We start from the raw sequence: 22,011 nt of genomic DNA, 5'->3' as shown, positions 1-22,011 counted from the left end.
CTTTAGCTGTGATTCCTGCATTCAAGGGGTTGGGCTAGAGGACCCTTAGAGTCTCTTCCATCTCTACAATTCTCTGGTTCTCTGAGAAAATCACAGTGGGTGGAGACAGAAAGGCTTTGTACGCCCAGTTCCTGACATAAACACGAAAGCCTGGACCGTGCACGTTTTCCTAAAAATACCACATTTAATGTTTCCCTCTGCCCCCCCCCAGCCAAAATGTTCCTCAGTTGTGATTTTGCCAAAAGTAAAACAAGCAGCTGTTACAATTTATAGGGAGAAAGGGGGGCGGGCGGAACAAAACAAAAAACCAAACCAAAACAAAAAAACCTCACTAGAAAATCTTGCAGAGCTAATGGGCACTGTCAAAATACTCTGATTTCCCTTATAATAAACTAATTGTTTTTCAAATTTGCTATTTGCATTAATAAAAATAGGTGAATTGTTTTGACTACATTAATTAATGCTGACTAAATTAGGCTGTGAATTATTCAGGGCAAGAGACAGATTCCTGGGTGGTTGCTTCCCCTGCTCCTTTCCTGGTCTGCTTTATCCACTGGGACATTCCAGAACGGTGGGGGGGAGGAGGAGGAGGAAGAAGAAGAAGAAGAGGAGGAGGAGGAGAAGAAGAAGAAAAAGAAGAAGAAGAAAAAGAAGAAGAAGGGAATGGGTCAATAGTACAATTAGCTAACAATGTGCAGGATCTACCTCAGCATCTTTTGCAACAGAAGAGAGAAGCCCATGTATTTATCACATCTATAGCTCAAGGGAACCTATATAGTTCCCCTTCTGGAGTCATAGAATGGTAGAGTTGGAAGGGACATCCAGGGTCTTCTAGTCCAACCCCCTACAAAGCAGGAAGCACAGCTAAAGAATCCCTGATAGACTGTCATCCAACCTTTGTTTAAGGACTTCCAACAAAGGAGAGTCCATCACCTTCAGAAGGAATTTATTTCACTGTCGTACAATTTTCACCTTTGTAAAGTTCTGCCTAATGGGACTCAGCTACATTAGTAAAGAAACAGCAATTTGAATGCGCTATAAACATGCAACACCAGATGGCACCAGAGAGCAGGAAATTTTAAAACGTGATTTTCCATAGAGATTTTTTTCTTTTGTAGTAGTAACAACAACAACAACAACACGTTATTATTTATACCCTGCCCATCTGGCTGTGTTTCCCCAGGCACTCTGGGCAACTCCAAACAGAATATTAAAAACACGATAAAACGTCAAACATTAAAGACTTCCCTAAACAGGGCTGCCTTCAGATGTCTTCTAAAAGTCAGATCTAATTTCTGACATATTTATAGAGGGCGTTTCCCTGTGTCTAGATCCACCCAAATCTCCTGTCTCATAACTTTATCCTTGAAGCAGTAGCAGAGCTTCATGCTCCAGCACCAGGGGGCGGAGAGCAAGCAGGGGGGCTGGCGCGTGTCCTGGGGGCGGGGCACACCACATGCAGTGCAGGCAGGGGGGCAGCCGCGATGGCACCCTACTGGGATCACACTGCCGGGGGCGGTGTGCTCCCCCTGCACTCCTCTTCCTCCGCCAGTTCCTTGAAGCAACCCTATGAGGTAGACTGGGCTGAGAGATGGTGATTCAAAATGGGGGTGGGTGGTCCAAAATCACCCCCGGTGTGCTTCATAGAGCAGTTGGGATTTCAACCTGGTCCTTCCTGCTCCTAGTCCACGATTCTAACCATTAGGCATGTATACCGTACCTCTCCTTGGGTCACAATTCCATCTTTCTCCTCACAGTTCTTTACTACAGTGACTTGTTGAGCCTTGTGACGTTACGACTTCAACATGTTATTTCAGGGGGTATTGTGGGGGCTTTTTGAGTGTTGAAGGAAACCCCCTCTGGCATTGCCTCTAAATAAAATTAAACTATAAGTCAAATGGTTTTAATTAAATGCTAGGAATGGCAGGTGGGGGGGGGGTTGATTTTGCAGTCAGGTCCTATTTGGGAGGCTTCCAATTAGGGCCTCTGATTGGCCACTGTCAGAACAGGATGCTGGTCTAGATGGGCTACTGGCTTGATCCAGCAGAGATCTTTTTCAGTCCTTAAGGCTGCTGTATTGGGCTTCTCATTTTTCTGGCTTTAGGACAGCTCTGTTCTTTATTGTATTGTATGGGGATATAGTATTTATTCTTGCATTTGGTGTTAAGATACTTAGCTACCTTGAAGTGTCTGAGGTGCACAATACGCATACATCAATACATGAAAAGGTATGTATGGTATTCTGTAAATAGCAAAAAATAGTAAAAAAACAACAACCAAAATTGCTTCTTTTTTGCAATGCAAAAAAAGCTGAGGGATGTTCTTGCTTTCAAGGGAAGGGAAGGATAAAGTGTAAAATGCAAAGAAGCGTGTTTTCGTCGAGCAAAATCTATCCTCTTTTTCGAGACTGTGCAAAACTGAGGAGTAGCGAGGAGGCAAAAGGTTTGAACATTTGCATGCGGAAAAACTCTGATGAATGCATCGATTTTGACATTTCAGAGCACAGCAAAGTGAAGAAATCAGAGTTTGAGCAGGAATATTTCCCTCGGAGGAACAGTTTAGGAAAATGCTGATGAGACGTCCTAATGCATTACCGCAATATCATCAATTACGTCGGAAATGTAATTAACTATTTCTGATCCTTAAACATTATTTACACAAAGCCCAAAAGAATATCCCCAGCTTTTCCTTCCCAGTGCAGAACGCTGCATTGTGGTCCTTTAAAAAAAGGGGGGGGGAGAGATGAGCTTTGCAGAGGCAGGACAGTGGGACAGATCGCTGCAGCATCAGTAGTGACTTCTTCCCTTCAGAAATCTCTACCCTCTTTCACACTGCTCATAAGAAGAGGTTCACATGCAGGAATACATATAATGATTGCACAAGAAGAAAAATGGGGCTTTTACCAAAATGCAATGCAAAGATTTTTAATTTTTGTTTAAAGTAACCAATATTGCAATGCCTTCTCTTGCATTAAGATCCCTTTCATGTAATGCAGAGAAATGATAATTATAACGCATATCCTGAGCCATTTCTTAAATTGCTCTCCTTCATTTCTGAGCGTTTAAAAAACAAACAAATTGGGTACCATGTTCGTACTCCTTTCTAAAAACCAGCTCCCTTTATATCCTCTGTATCTTACTGTATTTCTTTCGTCATGCCCATTGAACTATTTTGTTTCTTACTCCACTGTACAAATATTGCACGTAACACTGTACGAATTATGCAAGTTGGCGGGGGGGGGGCAAAAGGAAACACACTAATTTTAAAAAGAAAGAAAGAAAGAAAGAAAGAAAGAAAGAAAGAAAGAAAGAAAGAAAGAAAGAAAGAAAGAAAGATCAGTTTTGACAATTGTATTTCTTTCAGTGCTTTGACTCAAGTTTTATTATAAAGGTTAGATCTTTCATAAGTAAAAACTGCATTTCAAATTTTCAGTACTTATCCACCATAGTTTTCATTGGGGGGGAGGGGGAGATGAAACGAAAAGCACCTGTAAAACCTGCAGTTTCCCAAAACGATGAGCCTGCAATATATTATCAAACGTCTGCCTTATTTGATCTAATACTATTAATAAACATGAAAGCTGTTGCACCTGTGAGAGACCAGGAAAGGGAACACAGAAGTATCTTTTAATTAAATATATTAATGGTAAATTATATTCCAGCAAGGGAATTTTAAGGTGTATGCTTTTTTTTCTAATTTGCTTCAGGCCAAATCTACGCCAGTAACTTTTAGCTATTTAAATAGACAGTCAGATAACATTTTTTTTCTTTCTCTTTCCATTTTGGCTAATTAACTCAGTTGCTTCGCAATGCTTCTTCTGCTTGGAATTTGCAGGCAGAAACCAGAGAGTCTTCGCAAATTCCAAACGGGCAAAGCCCTTTTGTGTTGGAAAAGCCCTTGCGCTGGCATTTATTTACTTACATATTTCATAAAAATTGTACACTGCTTGATTGTAAAAATCAAACCTCGAAACAGTTTACCCCCCCACAAAAAAATACAAAATGATAAAATTATCAATATGAAGAATTAAGAATACTTTAAGACTTTCAGAAAGTTAAAATAGCTATAGGCTAAAACAAACAGATTAAAACACCCATCATGTCTAAATAAAAAAAGGTTAGCTGAAAATAGTGAAGACGCTGGCCTGGTATCAATAGGCAGGGAGTTCCACAGTGTATGTGTTGCCATACTATTTAAATGGTTAGAGGCTGCCTGAAACAGCTACAGGTACCAGAATCAACAGGGGCTCTGTCAAGCCCAAACAAGCAGAAACCTTGTGGGGGAAGGAATCATTCTCTTCTATTTCTTATTATCTTACTAAGAGAGAGGAACAAAGAACAAAACATGATTTGATCACCTGATGTATATAAAGGACCACCGGCTGCACATTTGGAACTTAGATTTTGTTAACAGTGAACCTTTAAGCTGGTTAACAGATGTATCTTGTTGAGGGCTCTTTCCCTCCCTCAGAGAAAATATTTATCCCACTCACATAATCTGGGCAGGATGAATTAAACATATACCTGGGTGCTATTGTTCTAACCTACATTTTAAAATGATGGATAACGTAAGGCTGGCTCCCATAACAGCTTTGTAATCAAAGAAATATTGATTTTATTTCAACCAATCAGAAGACTATAACTCGTGATAAAACAGTAGCTTTCTAAATGTCCCAACCATCATGAAAGCAAACCAGGAAGAAATAAATATTTGTAAAGCTTTACTTTTCTAAGAGCGAAAAAATAGAGGATGAGATAAAAATTGAAAAACATATTCTGTCCAGTAAGTGAACGTTGAATATCCATTGAGAAATAAGCAAACCTTCTTTGACACATTCGTTTCGTATATTCCCAGGTTTTGTGTGTGTTCTGAGGTTGTTTTTGCCAAAGTAAGTGATGTATTTGCTGTCCGATCATTATGGGATTTGACAACGTCATTTCAGAACCTTAGTTACTAAGATATCAATAATTAAATGCTTTCAGTTCACACTCTGTTCTTCTGGATACCAGGCTATTTATCTCTGTACTGTGAAGAAGCTAATGGCATAATGGGCAAAACATCAAGAATAATTAAGAAAAAGACCTGTACAAAACCCCTTTGGAAGGAAATACAACTTCTGTCCATAGCTCCTGCACTGAAATATTGCACTCTGCATTTAGTTTTGAAATTTGCAATTCGATGTTCCTCATTGGAAACACTGAACAGGTCTGTGAACTGCATAAGAGAAAGCTTTTAAGCAATTCCAAAATATGCAGTAGGCTAATCAAAGTGCCAAATAGTAGTGTGGAAGCTTTTGAGTACACTTGAGAACACTTCATTGGGATAGACGGTCAAAAATGAAGGAGGGGAGCTGTTTTTCAACCCACCCTGGTCTGCATTTGGTAAAAATCTTAAGATGGAGTATGGGAGGTGGAAGCAGACATGAAAATGAGACCCTTTCAGGTGCTTTGCAGGTCTCCCAGGAAGGTGAACATGTGTAATGACAGATCACCCACTTCAACAAATTCTAGTTGTTGTTTTTTTTCTGGTTCACCAATTATGGCCATTCATGGACAAAGATAGCTTGACTACTGTAGTCCATGCATTGGTGACCTCAAGGCTGAATAACTACAATGTGCTCTATGTGGGGCTGCCCTCAGGTCTGGTACAGAAACTCCAGCTGGTGCAGAATGTGGTAACCAGACTGCTAATGGGAAACACTTGCCTGCGAGCACTCCAATTGGAGAACATCCTTTACCAAAGGTGTCATGGGCTTTGAAGACACTCAAACTCAGGGTGCAAGGGAGAAATGTGCTAAGAGGAAGGCATGCTTGGCAAATCCACACCGTGATCAACTCCTGCCCAGAAACCAATGTCCCCACTGTGGAAGGACATGTGGATCCAGAATTGGCCTCCACAGTCACTTATGGACTCACTGTTAAAACCGTGTTTATGGAACACAATCTTACTTGGCTATGAGTGATCGCCAAAGAGAGAGAATGGGAGCTTCTGGTCCTTGGTCAAGAGCACAGAACACTATTGTTAATACAGTTGCACTGCTTGCCCATCTACTACCAAGCCAGGTTCAAGGCTCTAGCAAAAATTTACAAAGCCCTGAACAGCTTAGGTCCAGGGTGCCTAAGGGACTGCTTGATCCCAGAGATCGTCTGCAGGAGCATCACTGGTCATTCCTTGAGTTGGTAAGGCTTTAATGTCATTTGCCCAGCCCTGTAGAATACTCTGTCAACAGAGATTCAGCAAGTGCATTCTGTGCCAACTTTTAAACACCTATTGGAAACTTTTGCATTCCGCCAGACTTATGCAGGCAATTAAGCATACATATTTCCACAGTGTTGTCTGTTTTTAAAATTTGTAAATAGTTGTTTACTGTATAATTTTATGTATTTTTGTTGCAAGCTCCTTTCATTTATTTTTTTAATTAAACATCAGTCTACAAATATTTTTATAAATAAATAAAGTGTTACTCAGTTCTGCCTCCATCTTTAGACGAAACACAAATAATATTATTATTATTTTTGAGGGGGTTGTTCTTATGAGTCAACATTTACTTTTAAACAATGACACACTTTATTTTCATGTTCTTGTTGTAAAAAAACCCCAAAAAAACTATCCAGAAGCCTCACTCAGACATTAGACAGATGTGTAGAGTGGAAGAATAGCCTTGTATTCTTTCCAGGATATGGAAAGAGCTGTGGATGTACCACTGTATGATCACCATTTGAAAACAAGATACAGTGGTACCTCGGGTTAAGAACTTAATTCGTTCTGGAGGTCCGTTCTTAACCTGAAACTGTTCTTAACCTGAGGTACCACTTTAGCTAATGGGGCCTCCCACTGCCACCGTGTGATTTCTGTTCTCATCCTGAAGCAAAGTTCTTAACCTGAGGTACTATTTCTGGGTTAATGGCGTCTGTAACCTGAAGCGTCTGTAACCCGAGGTACCACTGTACCTGACAATCTAGATTGGTGGTTCTCAAACTTTTTCAGGCCACGACTTCCTTGGTTCTATAAGCTCACCCCCAGTGCCCTCTACCCCATAGAAAGCATTATCGAGAATAGCGGTTTGCATGAACCACTAAGAAAGATAATAACACAATGAAATTCAAAACAGTAACAATTTATTCAAAATCCAATGAAAACTATTTAGTTTTGTTAATTCAAGAAAACTGATGACCTTGATCCAATGATATCAAGTTTTCAAAGTCTGAGAGTCATTTAAACCTCCATCATCCCCCTTCCAGCTACCCTCTTGCCCATGGGTAGGCAAACTAAGGCCCGGGGACCAGATCCGGCCCAATCGCCTTCTAAATCTGGCCCGCAAACAGTCCGGGAATCAGCATGTTTTCACACGAGTAGAATGTGTTTTATTTAAAATGCATCTCTGGGTTATTTGTGGGGCATAGGAATTCATTCTTTTTTTCTTTTCCCCCCAAAATATAGTCTGGTCCCCCACAAGGTCTAAGGGACAGAGGACTGGCCCCCTGCTTAAAAAGTTTGCTGACCCCTGCTCTTGCCTCTTAGTGTTCCCCCCCTAAAAAAAATCCCACTGCCCTCTAGTGGTTCCACTTTGGGTCTAGATTCCAGGGACAGGCAATCCCCTTCTCCCCATCATGCGTTTTCATGGCATCAGCTACAGAGGACCTACACATTAATCAGCCTTGTGTGATGCCCCCTCCTACCTGGACTGTACCACTTCCACCTGCAGTGGAAAGACTGGATATTTGAATCTATTTCCTACATCAAATGGGGTGAGGGAACGACTCCCTGAAAATATACTACTGCCTGACAAGGGAGAAAGTTCTTCACAGAATTATAGGCTGCATCCAGTGCTCATCCCATTGAAGTTAATGGACAAGAGCAACTTAGGCTCATCCATTTCAATGAGTAGAACTTAGCTGTAAACAGTCCAGAGAGTTGGAATCTACTTTAGAGATCATCCATGCTCAATGCAGGCGTCAACTACAGCAGCCCCAACCAATGGGTGTCAGGGATGGTTAAAAGCTTCCAGAAAAGGAGAGCTTATCTATTCCCAATATTCCAGTGCTGTTACCTAAGGTTGCATACAACTAGGTTCTTCTCAGAGCAGACCCATTGAAAGCAATGGAACTAAGTCAATCATGCCCATTAATTTCAATGGGTCTGTTCTAAGTAGGGCTAACACTGGATGAAGCACATAATGTTTAACTGAAATCTGCTTGTCTGTGATTTTCACCCACTAATTCCAGTCCTGCCCTTTGGTCCTCTGTATCAACAGAATTATTAGAAACTTCTAATTCTGAATGGGCAGAGTATTTACAGGAAAGAACATTCAGTCTCCTATCTGTAATTCAAAGTGATGCAATCCAGGAATAGATACATCTTATGAGTCTGCTGGTTAGGCATTTTGACTCTTCCTGACAACATTTCTGTGCTACTCAATCTGCCAAGAACTAGGTTTATGCAAACAAAAGTCATGACCATGCATCTGGTGCCTGTGATACCCTTCCCTTCCCCAGTCCTGTCCAACTGTGAGTGACTGGTCCTTTTCCTTCTTCCAGGGTGCATGTGATACAAATGGCTCTAGACTGGAAGGGGTGGGTTTTTTGGAGGGGGTGTATTCTGTAGCACGCAATTGACACAATAATGGTGCCTTAGAGATGGATTTATACTGAAATGTCTACACTTCATTAAGCTGGATCAGGCCAATGTCGCATCCAGTCCAGCATCCTGTTCTCACAGTGGCCAACCAGATGCCTGTGGGAAACCTGCAAGCAGGATGCAAGCACAAGAGCCCTCTCCACTTCTGTGGCTTACATCTACTGGCAGCCGGAAGCATTACTGCCTGTTCTGACACGCTTCTCCAGCATTACTGCATTATTGACATCTGGAGGGGCACTCTTGCACTGTAGTGCAGCAAATGCAGGACAACACACGCACACCGGAACATTTGTGGCAGGAAAAGTCACAGGATTTCAACAGGAAGCTACAGGACATCCAACAATTGAAAACAAAGCAGCGCGTCCTCCCTGAACTTTCTGTAGGTATGAACAGCACTGAAAACAGGAACTCATATAACTGCCCCAATGCCATCATGAGCGTAAAGGGTCACAAATACAGGCAACGGCCATTTTGTGCAGGGGTTCTATTCCTGGCCCCCATGCATGTCAGCCCCATTATGCCCCTGTTGCGTCCCATTCTTCCCTCTTCTGGATCCAAAAGGACCTGCACATCAGCAATCATGCATCATTTGGACACGCCCAGAATGGCCTCTGCTTGTACACAGTAAAAAGAAGTCTAGAGGACCAAAAGAAAAGGGGTGGATAAGTGTGAAACAGAATAGCTGGAAGCATATGCACACTGACACATACCCCAGTAGAGAATCACATGACCATATTTAGGTAGAGGCCTTGATGGTCTTCTTGTGAAGCCTGTTATACATCATGGTGGTATCATAACTCTCTAAGTGGGACATCTGAGATAGGCTCATCCAACATCTTTTTCTTTTCTTCTGTGGTCCCAGAGGAAGGAGCTTAAACCCTAATGCCATCTTTCTGGTTGGCCAAGCAATCTTATCCATCTTTAGTCCCACAGTGCTCCATGTGATATGCTTTCCACTTTAGCATGGATGCATCAGAGGACTTGTGACCTCCAGATATTGTTGGACTCCAATTCCCATCCATCCCAACTAGCACTGCAATGGTCAGGGATGACGAGAGTTGTAGCAGTATACAACTGCATAGGATTGCAGCCTAAATCACCCCTGCAAGCCACTATTTATCCCTGGAGATGAAGAAAAACTAGGAGGACCCAATACCTTATAATTTCTCCCCTGAAGAGTTAACATCAGCTTTGGGCAGGTGACAATTCAAATTGAGAGATGGTACAGGGGGGAATGTTTAACCTGCTCTTTGGCAGCACTATGGGTCTAACTCAAATCCCTTAATCCCTCCCTGCCGAAATATAACATGCCCCCCATCAGTATTGGCCACCTGCCGGTTCTAGAAGATATACCTGTTTAGGAAAACATTCCTGTGAACCTGAACTTCGAGATTCAATTGTTTTAATTTTTTTAACTGTTTCAATTGCTATCCTTTTTAACCGGCTTGCTATACTGTATATTTTAATTGCTACTTTGATGGAAATGTTTTATTGTGTATGTTAATTATGTATGGATTCATACTTGTAAACTACTTAGAAGCCATTTTGCAGTAGAAAGCCATGCAAGTAGTAGAAAAATACTTTCGAAGTTCTGGCCAAGGATCTCTCCCATACCACATTTCGTTTGGCTCAGATCTTTCAATTAGAGAAGCAGTGACAGACAGCCATGAGTAGGAGGAAATATTAATGTCCAGAAGCTTAAATTTAGCATCGGCCAGTCTCAGGCATTTTGAAAGCCTGTTCTGCCTTTTAATAGAATGATCCTTTCCCCAGAACATCTCTGCTCTATGGAACATAAACAATGACCCTCGTTCTAATTGAGCTGCGCAATATTATCTTTCAGAAACCATCTCCTTTTGGGCTGTCAATGGGTTTAAAGAATTTGTAGCTGATTAATCACCTACCTTTTAACCGATTCACAAAACGAAACTAAATCTGCCTCCTGCAAAATCTACAATGTTCTTACATGTAGAAGGAAGAATAGTAAAGCAGAGAGAAGCTTATTACAGAGAAGGGGAGTTCTTCGTGCTGTCAGCTCTCTCTGTATATTAACAGCTGTCTCTTAGCATATCAGCAAATCAAACACAGATATGTCAAGCCTGGTTCCTCCTGGGTAAGCGCCCGGAACCCCTGGAATCTCACACTACTGTGGAGATTGGGTTACCGTGCAGCAATATTAACTGGATGCCAGTCCATTTACCCCTTTCCCGAGCCCTCAGCATGCAGCACATTTGGCATCCAACCTAAGACTTGATGGCCCTTGAAGCCCCTTCCAACTCTACAATTCTTTGTCTCTCTGGGTCACCGCAGACACCAATGAATTCCATGCAAGTAAAGGGGAGATCAGAGTGACCCATCCTGTAAACCTGCTTGTTGGTTCTGGTTGTCTTGATGGGCATGGAGAGAGCGAAGTGCCTTTCTCTGTGCCCCCTCCCAAGTGGATGAGGGACGGGCAGCATTCCATCTCTCCTTTGCCAGCCCACCTAGTTTCTGTGTCTTATGCAGAGGAAGGCTAGCCTCTTCCACTTAGTAGTCAGAAGTCAGAAGCCCACTTGGTAGGAGGTTTCCCCCCCTCTACTGGTCTGTTAAGGGACGCGGGTGGCACTGTGGGTTAAACCACAGAGCCTAGGACTTGCCGATCAGAAGGTCAGCGGTTCAAATCCCCGTGACGGGGTGAGCTCCCGTTGCTTGGCCCCTGCTCCTCCCAACCTAGCAGTTCAAAGTGCAAGTAGATAAATAGGTACCGCTCCTGTGGGTAGGTAAATAGTGCTTCCATGCGCTGCTCTGGTTCGCCAGAAGTGGCTTAGTCATGCTGGCCACATGTCCCCGAAGCTGTACGCCAGCTTCCTCAGCCAATAAAGTGAGATGAGTGCCGCAAACCCAGAGTCGGCCACGACTGGACCTAATGGTCAGGGGTCCCTTTACTGGTCTGTTAAGAAACCTGCAGTGTTGTGAGGGCCCTGGCCATTGGCCGCAGTGGCTGGAACTGATGAGAGCTGGAGTCACGGGTTCTCCCCTGATGCTGTCACCTTTTTGGAGCTACTAAGAAGCAAACACACATTCGCAACTTCCCTTGCCTTATACACAAGACTGCACTGGAATTTAAGACAATTGTATTTTACCTACAGCTAACACCTTTCCTAGCCTTTCTGTGAAATGGCATAAAAACATGTGTCCAAATACTGATTTTTCTCTGTATCCAATGCATGATCTTGTAACAAGCCCTCCATTTGAGGTCTATAGCATAGGCATTCTTTTCTCAGCTTTTTGATATAAACCCCAGATGGTGGGTGTTCACAATGCCCACTTAAGAATAAGAGAGCGATGTGCTCTTTACATGCCACCTCTTCTTAGCAGACTGGATAAAACTGGAGGAAAGCAGAACACTAGTTATTCTTATAAATCCAAGTTCCCAATGAAGTGTGAGAGCCCCATTCAAGCATGAAAGGAGTCCAGAAACTCTTCAAGGACTCGAGTATTATGAATCTGGCATAATAAGAAGCTAACTGTTGACTGACCTCAGGAAAGAAGCTTTCTTTCAGATAAGCAGTTGCCTATAACTGCATATCCTGCAGTTCAAAACATGTTAATTCTGCAGTAATTTAAATGTATGTCATTTCCAATCCCCGTCCGCAAATTGTCTCGCTCCATGTTCAAGTTGGTGGCAGAGTTCTTACGCACAGAGACAAAAAAAAAATAATATATGAAAACCCGCCAAAAAAATCCCTACCCCATATTAACTCCACAACTGTTTATCTTTAATCTACAAAATAGCTGCATTTTGGAGGAAAATGAGATGCTGGCTTTTCATCATTAAATTATGCAAGGATTTGCAATCTCCATAAGCAAACTTGTCACGATGAAAATGGACAGCTCGGTGCATGAAGGGAAATCAGAAGTTGAAAAGATACCAAAAAAGAAGAAGAACCAAAATCTTAAGTAGATAAATATTACAGGGACTTGTTATGCCAAATCTAATTTCCCAATTAGTTTTAAAAATAATAATAATTTGGCAATACAGAACTCAAAATAACTAACAGGGGGTGATTTAGTCCTGCTGGCAGCAACTGGCCTTGCCAGCTACATGGGATGATTAAAGAGCCTAAGGCAGGCTTCCTCAACCTCAGCCCTCCAGATGCTTTGAGACTACAATTCCCATCATCCCTGACCACTGATCCTGCTAGCTAGGGATCATGGGAGTTGTAGGCCAAAAACGTCTGGAGGGCCGAGGTTGAGGAAGCCTGGTCTACGGCACTGATTTCTGAAATACAGCGAGGCTGTTAGCTCTGGAGCTCCTAGATCTATGCTGCCGCACTAGTTGTGAGGACAGTGAAGTCTGAAAGCCATTGTGCACTACTAGGAATGTCACTCAGTTTTGAAGGAAACAGAAACAGGAGTGGAATTTGAAGGTGTTTGATTATTCATCTGATGTCTAGAGCTGAAAGACATCTAGCGAATATGATCAGTATTTGCCGTTGTTGATTTCAGTCTGCAAACGATAGGTAACTGATTCCATACCATTTGCATTGTGCTTCCTTGGAATTGAAATGGAGTGGAATAATGTAAGTTCTGCAGAATCATAGAATTGTCAAGTTGACAGGGTCATCTAGTCCAATCCGCTGCAATGCAGGAGCCACAGAAAAAGAATTCCTGACAGATGGCCAGCCAAGCCTGTTTAAAAACCACAAACGAAGGAGAGTCCACCACCTTCCGAGGGAGTCCATTCCACTGTTGGACAGCTCTTACCCTCAGAAAGTTCTTCCTAATGTTTAGTTGGAATCTCCTTTCTTGAATTTGAATCCATTGGTTTGGGTCCTCCCCTCTGCAGCAGCACAAAAACAAGCTTGCTCCATCTTTCACATGCCAGTCCTTCAGATATTTGAAGCTGACTATCATGTCACCTCTTCTCCAGGCTAAACAGACCCAACTCCTTCAACTGGTCCTCAGAAGGCTTGGTTTCCAGACCCTTGATCATCTTGGTCACCCTTCTCTGCACACGTTCCAGCTTGTCAATATCCTTCTTAAATTGTGGCACCTAAAACTAGACACAATACTTCGGCTGGGGTCTGACCAAGGCAGAATACAGCGGTACTATGACACCATTTGATCCGGACACTAGACTTCCACACAGTTATCACTTGCAAATGCAATGTTCTTTTAAAAACCAGTATGTGTGTGTTTGCCATTGCTAGTCCCACATAAGCCTTTAGCGATGGAAGAAATACCAACATCAGCAGCAACAGAAAGAAAATTATATCGATCAATAAATGAACCGCATGATCCTTGTTTTACATTGCATTTCAAACACACACATACCCAAAAATACATGTAGCAGCAATGGATGGAGCCTGATATGGTGATTAGTTACCTTTATTCCGATACGTATAGCTTCCTTTTTATCTGGGAATCTTCAAAGAGCATTACCAGCATCACTCAAGTAATCATCAAAAGAGATGTTCAGTAAAGTACTGTAATGAGAGCAATTACACCAAGCAGCACCTTCACTTCAAGAGCAACTCAAACCGAAAGCATTGTTCTGTACGGGTGTGGATGAGTTACTCGAAAGATAAGGCCGCACCAAGCACTATGGTTTGACAATGTGTGTGAGGGGGGCACAACTCTTCATTTGCTTTCTCATACTGTTAATGTCAAGCATTTGAGAGGATTTTATTACTTGTTCCTCATTTTGTTACCTGCAACTACGTATAGGGTGCAGTCAGATGTAGACACGACTGCATTAGGGTTTTTTTTCTGATTGTAATGCTAGCATTCCAGCATTAGTCCTGGTTTCAGATGTACCTTCTAACATTGCATTAGAACATCAGAACTTCAAAACGGCCTGCTGGACCAGGCCAATGGCCCATCTAGCCCAGCATCCTGGAAAACCCACAGGCTGGATTCAAGAAGAGCGCTCTCCCCTCCTGTGGTTTTTATAAGGATATAGGAAGCGCCCTGCAGGATCACACCAATGGCCCATCGAGTGCAACATCAGGGTCTTCTGATGATTCAGAAGTCCCTTCTTCTGTTGCTCTTATATTCTTGAACTTACAGAGGCATTTCTGTCAGGGCTTATCCACACTTCTGCTTCCCCTGACACTTCCCCCCTGGAAAACCCACTGTTTATTGTTGAATCGGAGCGAATGTCAATTGGGTTTTCTCTGGATTGACATTTGCTCTGACTGAGGACTAAAGAGTGGGCTTTCGAGGGGAAAGCAGTGCGGCAAAGGCAAAACCACTCAGATCTGCACCTTGAAAGAGAAAACAAAAGCAAAAAACCACTAGGCGTCTGAAGGCAACCCTGTTTAGGGAAGCTTTTAATGTTTGATGCATTACTGTATTTTAATATTTTGTTGGAAGCCGCCCAGAGTGGCTGGGGAAGCCCAGCCAGATGGGTAGGGGTATAAATAATAAGTTGTTGCTGTTGTTGTTGTTGTTGTTGTTGTTGTTAGGACCCATGCTTCTAGGCACAGGACAAGTGGAAGTGTAGATGAGCAGTCTCCTGTTCTCTGGCCAACCAGCTCTCTGCCCCACACAGTCAATCCTAATCCAAATGTATAGCTATGGCAGATTAGTCCCCCTCCTATGTGTCTCAAAGCAGAAAAAGGCATGTGACTGATGGGACTTCCTGAAATCCAGGCCCACTATGAAGGCTCTATCAGTTGCTCTATCAGTTGCAATACTCAGTGTTGTTGTTTTTTTAATTTAGAGGGGGAAAGTGTTTTTGATAATAAATAATGAATAATTTTGGATGGGAGGAATACTGAATGCAGGGGGAAAGTGTTTTTTTGGGGGGCCACTAGGTGGCGCATCGGAAGATGGCTGACAATAACATCTCTCCGACCCACACAAGGTAATTTGGAGGCTATGATGGGGGTAATTAGCCTCCTTAACCCCCCCAGGATTGTGGGGGGGACGGCCCTTGCCTGCTGTGCCCTATACCACCCCCGAATTTGTGGGGGTGGGGGCACTAGGCACAAAACCCTCCTGTGGGATTCCGGCACTCCTGGACACCGTCCCTGATTTGCGCCGCTAGTTGCAAGCATCTTCAAAAGAAACAATTTGGACGAGATAAATTGCACATGCTTCAAGGAAAAAGGGGAGTAAAGACTGCTGACAGAAGAGATCTCTGATAACAAGACAAGAATAAAATATGAGAAGATACGTCAAGATACGGTATGACTGAGGGGGGAGGGGAAAAAAACCTGCCTTCCTTTTTCTTATGTGATTTAACAAGAATCCCCTCCCCTAATGAGTCAGAAACTAAGGACTTAAGCTGTGTATTTAAGGCTGTGTGGAGATAAACTTTCAAACCAAAGCAATGTTTCAAGATGAAGCTGGAAAGCTAAGAGTTTTGGAATGACGCAGTTAAAAATGCCATCGCCATTTTGGGAGGCATTGTTGGAGCTCTTGGGTCTGGGAGGAGAAAGAGAGAAATAGAGTTGTTTACATATCGTGGATCAACTTCTCGGTGGGACTTAAGAGCGACAAATGCCAAATTTATGATGGAAAGAGCGATGTTATCTACGAAGGAGATATATGGAAACCATCTGGACTTAGTGGAGGAACGGGAAATCCACACAGGATTATTATTTTTCTTATCGGCTTAAGGAGACTAACAGAAGAGATCGTAAAGGAAAAATAGAAATTATATGAACAAGATATGATGTGGAAACACCAAGATAAGACTGGATAGAATTATGAATTTTGTTTGGACTGATTGGGACTGATTTGGACATTAACGCAGTAATAAGAAGATGATCTGAATCCCCCTTTGGATCTTGAAGTATGGGTTCCCCCAACAAAATTTAAAAATTTGGCTTTGTAATTTGGAATTTATGTGATGTGATTTAATTTGATGTGATTGGCCAGTTAATAAAAATTATTTTTTTTTAAAAAGGGTAGTGTTTTTGATAATAAATAATGAATAATTTTGGATGGGAGGAATACTGAATGCAACTGGAAGCAAGCTTGTTTTTGCGTGTTTGGTTTCTTGGCAATGGATGTGCAGGTGTAAACAATGAATGAATTCAAAAACTTACGTAATGTGGTATGGCTTGATTTCTAAATAGAGGTAAGGAGTCAATCTTGTCTGAAAACCATACTTGGGACTTCTTACATGGAAGCTCTTCCCTCTCTATGGATGTTCAGAGAATGATTGATTGATTTTGAGAAGGGAGGAAACAATGGTACTCTGCACATGTGTAATGGCATGCTTTCCTTAAAAAGTGCTGTATGAGTCCTATTGTGATTAAAACGGCACGGTTAAAAATTGCAGCCCTACCAAGTCAAAATGTTTCCTGCCACTGCCGGAGAATGTTATTGCCACATGACACAGGAAAACATGTCACTACCATAATCATGAACAAAACTTCTTTTAAGTTAAACATATATAGAACAAGAGCTAATTCTTTTCTTCCCAGATTTTACCTGAATATTTTCTTTGACCAAACACATCTTTTTTCATTTTGTATTACAATATCCTAAAACTGACACAAGTCTTTAAAGAATAAGGAGCCATCTTGCCAGATTAGATCATGTCATTGTTCAATAGACACTTTTTTAACCTTAAAAATATTTCTAGCTGCTACAGAGGCAGCCACAGCGGAAAGCCCCCAAAATATTAGAAAGTGCACAAGTATATGCACATTTGATTGCTGCTCTCAAAGCTGTTCCAAGGAGAATAAATGAAGTGAGTTATGTTTTAACCTGTGTCCTTTGCACTGGTATCTGCAAGTACATTTGATAAGGAAGTATGTATTTGTTTGGATGGCTGTGCTGCCTCGGGCTGATGAGAGTTGGGGTTCAAAACATCCAGAGGGCAACTGGTTTAGCAAAAGAAGGCATTGCCAGTACTGAGCTTGATAAGGCAACAGACTGGTTCAGTAAGAACATAGCCCCCAATATTGCTAATTCTACCTTTCCCTATCCCTGATCCATTGGTGCCTTTTGCCCATCTCTGCAGTTTAGTCACACGGTACTTCCAAAAATCAGCTCGCCAGGTAGTGTGAGGCTCTGGAAGGTCATCGACTCCTATGATGGCTCGCAAACTGTAGCCCCTAATTATAGCCCAGCTCATCTTAATGAATAAGGCAGTGCAGGAACTCCAGTTTCCACCCCCTCCTCCCTCCCCCTCCCATAACCTCCAGACTACCCTACATTCCTCCTCCCTTTATCTCTCCCATCCAATAGGACAAGTCATTAGCTGTCTTTTTCAAAAGCAGCCCAAAGCAATCTTTATGCTACGGCACATCATTGTCACTTTTATTTTATAACTTATTTGTTTTCATTTCTTCAATTTTTCTCTTGTGGGATTGATTCCTTTGGCATGACGCTGACAGATGTGTGTGCTGGAAGTGCAAAATCTCTCCTCCTCCCCTCCCCACTCCCCAATATCTAAACAGAAATCATTGAAATAAAGACCATTTTAGAGTAACTCAAATATAAAAAATAGCACTTTTAAAACTGCTGCATTTATTTCCAGTGTCATAAATGTGTGGCAGGGATCATCACCCCCCCTTCCTCTGACAAAAGTGCTCCTAAAACCTTCATGTCAGAGATCCCATTTTTATAATAAGAGAATTAAGAATAAGAATAACAAAAACACATCACATTTTTTCCTAGGCTGAAAATACATCTTAGGGCACCTTCAAATACATAAGTTTCTCATATCTCATCACTTGTAAAGGTAGAACTCTCAGCTAGAAAGGGTTCAACTTTTGAACTTAGACTCTTAGTTTTATTTATTGCATTTATAAATAAATGCACCAAGGGCCTCAAGGTGGTCTATGTGGTTCCGCCCTCCTCATTTAATCCCCACATCAACCATGTGAGGTAGGCTAAAAGGCAGCAATTGTCCCCCAAGGTCACCAAGTGGGGACTTGAACCATGGTCTCTCCTAGATCATTGACCATAATAATGAGTATTTGATTTGATCTGAGATTGAAAAAAATGAGAAATGCAGAAGACCAAAACTGACAGAATTGCATGCATCCATTGGCTGGGCTAAGCACAGAAATCAAGTAGGCTTTCTGAGAGAGGAAGCCTTCCTCTTTGAGGGCAAGCATCTTGGCATCTTGAAGTCTAACAGCATGGTCATTTGTGGGCTAGGGACTAGCTTATGTCATAGTGCAATCATGGCTCTAGGGCTATTTATGTACCCCACCTCCATTTACTCTGCATCCATTGCATTCCTATCACTGGATTGGGAAGCTGTGTGCACATGAAACTCACATTTGCACCATACACGTCAAGCACCTTAAACAGCCCTGGCTTCCCCCAAAGAATCCTGGGAGTTGTAGTTTGAAAGCACTATGATATCACTCTGAACCCACTCTGAAAATTGCATCTAAGAAGAGCCTTGGTGGATCATCTAATTCAGAGCCTCTGTTCCTTCAACGGCCAACCAGACTGAGGGATCAGACAATAGCCACTGCCCAATTCTTTCTTCGCCAACCATTGCTTCCAATGATGGATATTCCATTTTGCAATCCAACCCAATGTCTCAGGCAGACCTGCTGTTTAATACTTGGTTGGCAAAAGCAAGATCAAATGAGGTCCTCCCAAACAAAGCCAACTCTCAACAACAGGACCAAGTTTTGCTATCAAGGTTCACAGCCACTGATGGAAACAACCTTCATGAATCTGTTCAATCCCCTTTTAAGAACAACATCTAAAGCAGCCATATTGCCACATGCTACAGTGGCAAAATTTCACACGAACTATGCATCGTTCAAAATAATGTGCTTTGGTTGACCTGAATACCGTATTTTTCACTCTATAAGACACACTTTCCCCTAAAAAGTAAGGGGAAATGTGTGTGCGTCTTATGGAGCGAATGCAGGCTCTATGGCTTCAGCAAAAGCAACGCGAAGCCTCCAGAGTGTAGCGGAGGCTGTGCTCTGGAGGCTTCGGGTGGCTATCCCTGAAGCCAGGAGAGCAAGAGGGGTCAGTGTACACAGCGCGCGACTATCCCATAAGCCAGGACAGCCAGCGAGAACACAGCGCTGCGATCCCGCTGGCTGTCCTGGCTTTTGGCATTCAGAATATATTTTTTCTTGTTTTCCTCTTCCAAAAACTAGGTGTGTCTTATGGTCTGGTGCGTCTTATAGAGCGAAAAATACGGTATATCACTGGTCAATTGTATGGCTAACTGTGAGTTCTTACACTGCAAAAGGAGAAAAATTATCTCAATTTTTTGTTGTTGACATATACATTGCAATGGCAGATGTCTAAATTTTAAGACTTCATCCATCACTTGCTAACGCTATAAGAAAAAAGCAATCATTGTAGTTTAGACCTGTGAACATATGATACAATTCTTAATAAAAGGAGATGGAACATCCCATTACCCATTAACCTCCCTCACCCCAAAATTTTTTGCAAACCAGCTTTGAAATGACCAAGTAAGGGGCATTAATGTGCAAGTTCTCCAAGGCCTTCTCAAAGTCAAAAATCTTTCGGAATTGAGGAGCCATGACAGAGAAATGGGTATTAAACCATCACAAGTTTATAGTGTAGTTGTATCATGAAATTCTAACCTGCAAAGTACCCATAACATTGGGCTAGAAGCCACCAAGCAGTTAGGCAAGCAGTTGGGTCTCCCACAGCAATTTTGGACATCTTCTGGAGCTCACCACCACACGTCAAGAAGCATAATTCCAGAGCAGTCTTCACCAACCCAGTACCCCTGCGGAATTTTGGACCATAGGTCCCAAAGGTCAAAATATACAGAGGACCCCAGGCTGGTGAAACCTTTTCTAAAGAATGTTAGGGCACTTGCAGGCAGAGGGTTATTGGCAACAAGTTTTTGTTTTGCTTTTTACTTTTCAGATTCCCCTCCAGAAAGGGTAAATTCAGACTAAATGGTGGCGAAATATAGGCTGGAATTTTGATGCTGCAAAACTCCAAACCTGCAGGAACGAGGAGAACCAATCCCAAATAAAACCCCCTCTAGAAGAATGCTGAAAGAAAAATGAATGGTCTATACTATGACACATCATGAGTAGATTTGCCTTTTTTTTTTTTATCAGCACTAAATATCGCCATGTCCTGAGCGACAAGTTATTCAATAATGCAATTAACTTAGAGGGAAATGCCAAAAAAAGAAGGTTGTTATATATTAGATAGACATGGAAAAAGTTCAAGGACTATTTAAAGAAATATTACAAAATTAACGAAAGTTAGAATGATGTTGGATTGGAAAGTAAATGGTTACTATTAGCAAGGGTTAAAACAAGGAGAATAAGGAAGATTAGATTAAATTTAAATTAAAATAAGGGAAGATTTGCTGAGCAATTGATAAGAATTTGGAATACAGAAAAGGGAGGCATGAGGAAGTCGGGGAAGAAAGGTATAAGAAATTAAGATTCGAAATTGTACATGTTTTTTTGTCTTGTTTTTGTTTTTGTCTGTTTATGTATTTGTTATATGTTTTGTTGTTGTTATAAAAACCTTTAATAAAAAATCATTTAAAAAAATATATATATATTAGATAGACAGATGACAGACAATTATAGATATAGCATTCATATCCTATCTTTTCCCACAGCAAACACAAGGTGCTGTCCATGGTTCTCCTCCTCCTAATTTAATCTGCACAACAACCCTGTGAGGTAGGTGAGACTGAGAGGCAGTGACTGGACCAAGATAACCCAGGGGAATTTGAACCCTGATCTCCCAGGTCCTAGTCTGACATCCTAACCACCACACCACACTGGCTCTTATTGTGATCACACACACACACACACACACACACACACACTGATTAAGAACAACAGCATTGAATAGATCTAAAGCAAGCTCTCAGTATGAACTGCCTTTCTCTAGGGTGATAGATTTATAGGTAATTGGTATTTGAAAAACCTTTACATATGTGTTTACCGGAGTATTAATGGCTGTCTCCATCGCAGAGAATATGGAACACAAAGCAAATCAGACAATACCTTTTTATTGGGCCAATTAGTCTTAAATACTGTGCTTTTCACACACAAAAATGAAGACGAAGAAGAAATTGAAAGTGTGCTTTCAAATTACACGTTTTACATTAGGCTTGGGTATTCAGTGCAAAAGCAGTCCATAAACATAAGCACTCAGTGGTTTAGCTGTTAGTTCTTGGATGGATATTTAAAATGAACAAAGAAGCAGCAGATAGGCAATGTGTGGTATGAAGACTAGTTTTAATGTATATGCATGATATGCTAAATATTTAGGGGGATTATTATAGTAACCATGATCGCATACCACACAGCACCATCTGAAAAGATTGATCTCTTGAAATTCCCAAAACCTTTTCAATGTAAAATGCTTTCCAGGAATCCAGACTAATTGCGAATCGATCTTGCCAATAAGAAAATTATTAAATAAAATGATGGCAGA

At 41.8% G+C, this 22,011-nt stretch overlaps 1 protein-coding gene across 2 annotated transcripts in view; it reads right to left on the bottom strand.

Moving 5' to 3' along the window:
* TSHZ3 (teashirt zinc finger homeobox 3) overlaps positions 1 to 22,011 on the bottom strand; it is a 113,974-nt gene that overhangs the window by 51,483 nt on the left and 40,480 nt on the right. Inside the window, exon 1 of one of the 2 annotated variants that reach the window (XM_083626009.1) lies at positions 13,539 to 13,715. The exons of the other annotated variant lie outside the window; for it this stretch is intronic. The gene's annotated coding sequence lies outside the window, so the exon portion shown is untranslated. Of the gene's footprint in view, positions 1 to 13,538; positions 13,716 to 22,011 lie in introns of those variants that run through there. 2 annotated transcript variants of the gene reach the window in all.

Source organism: Podarcis filfolensis (genome assembly GCF_964270895.1).
Source record: "Podarcis filfolensis genome assembly, chromosome: 8".
NCBI classification, from domain to species: Eukaryota; Metazoa; Chordata; class Lepidosauria; order Squamata; family Lacertidae; genus Podarcis; species Podarcis filfolensis.
Note: the sequence above shows the minus strand (reverse complement) of the source record. Positions and strands in the feature narration are given on the sequence as shown.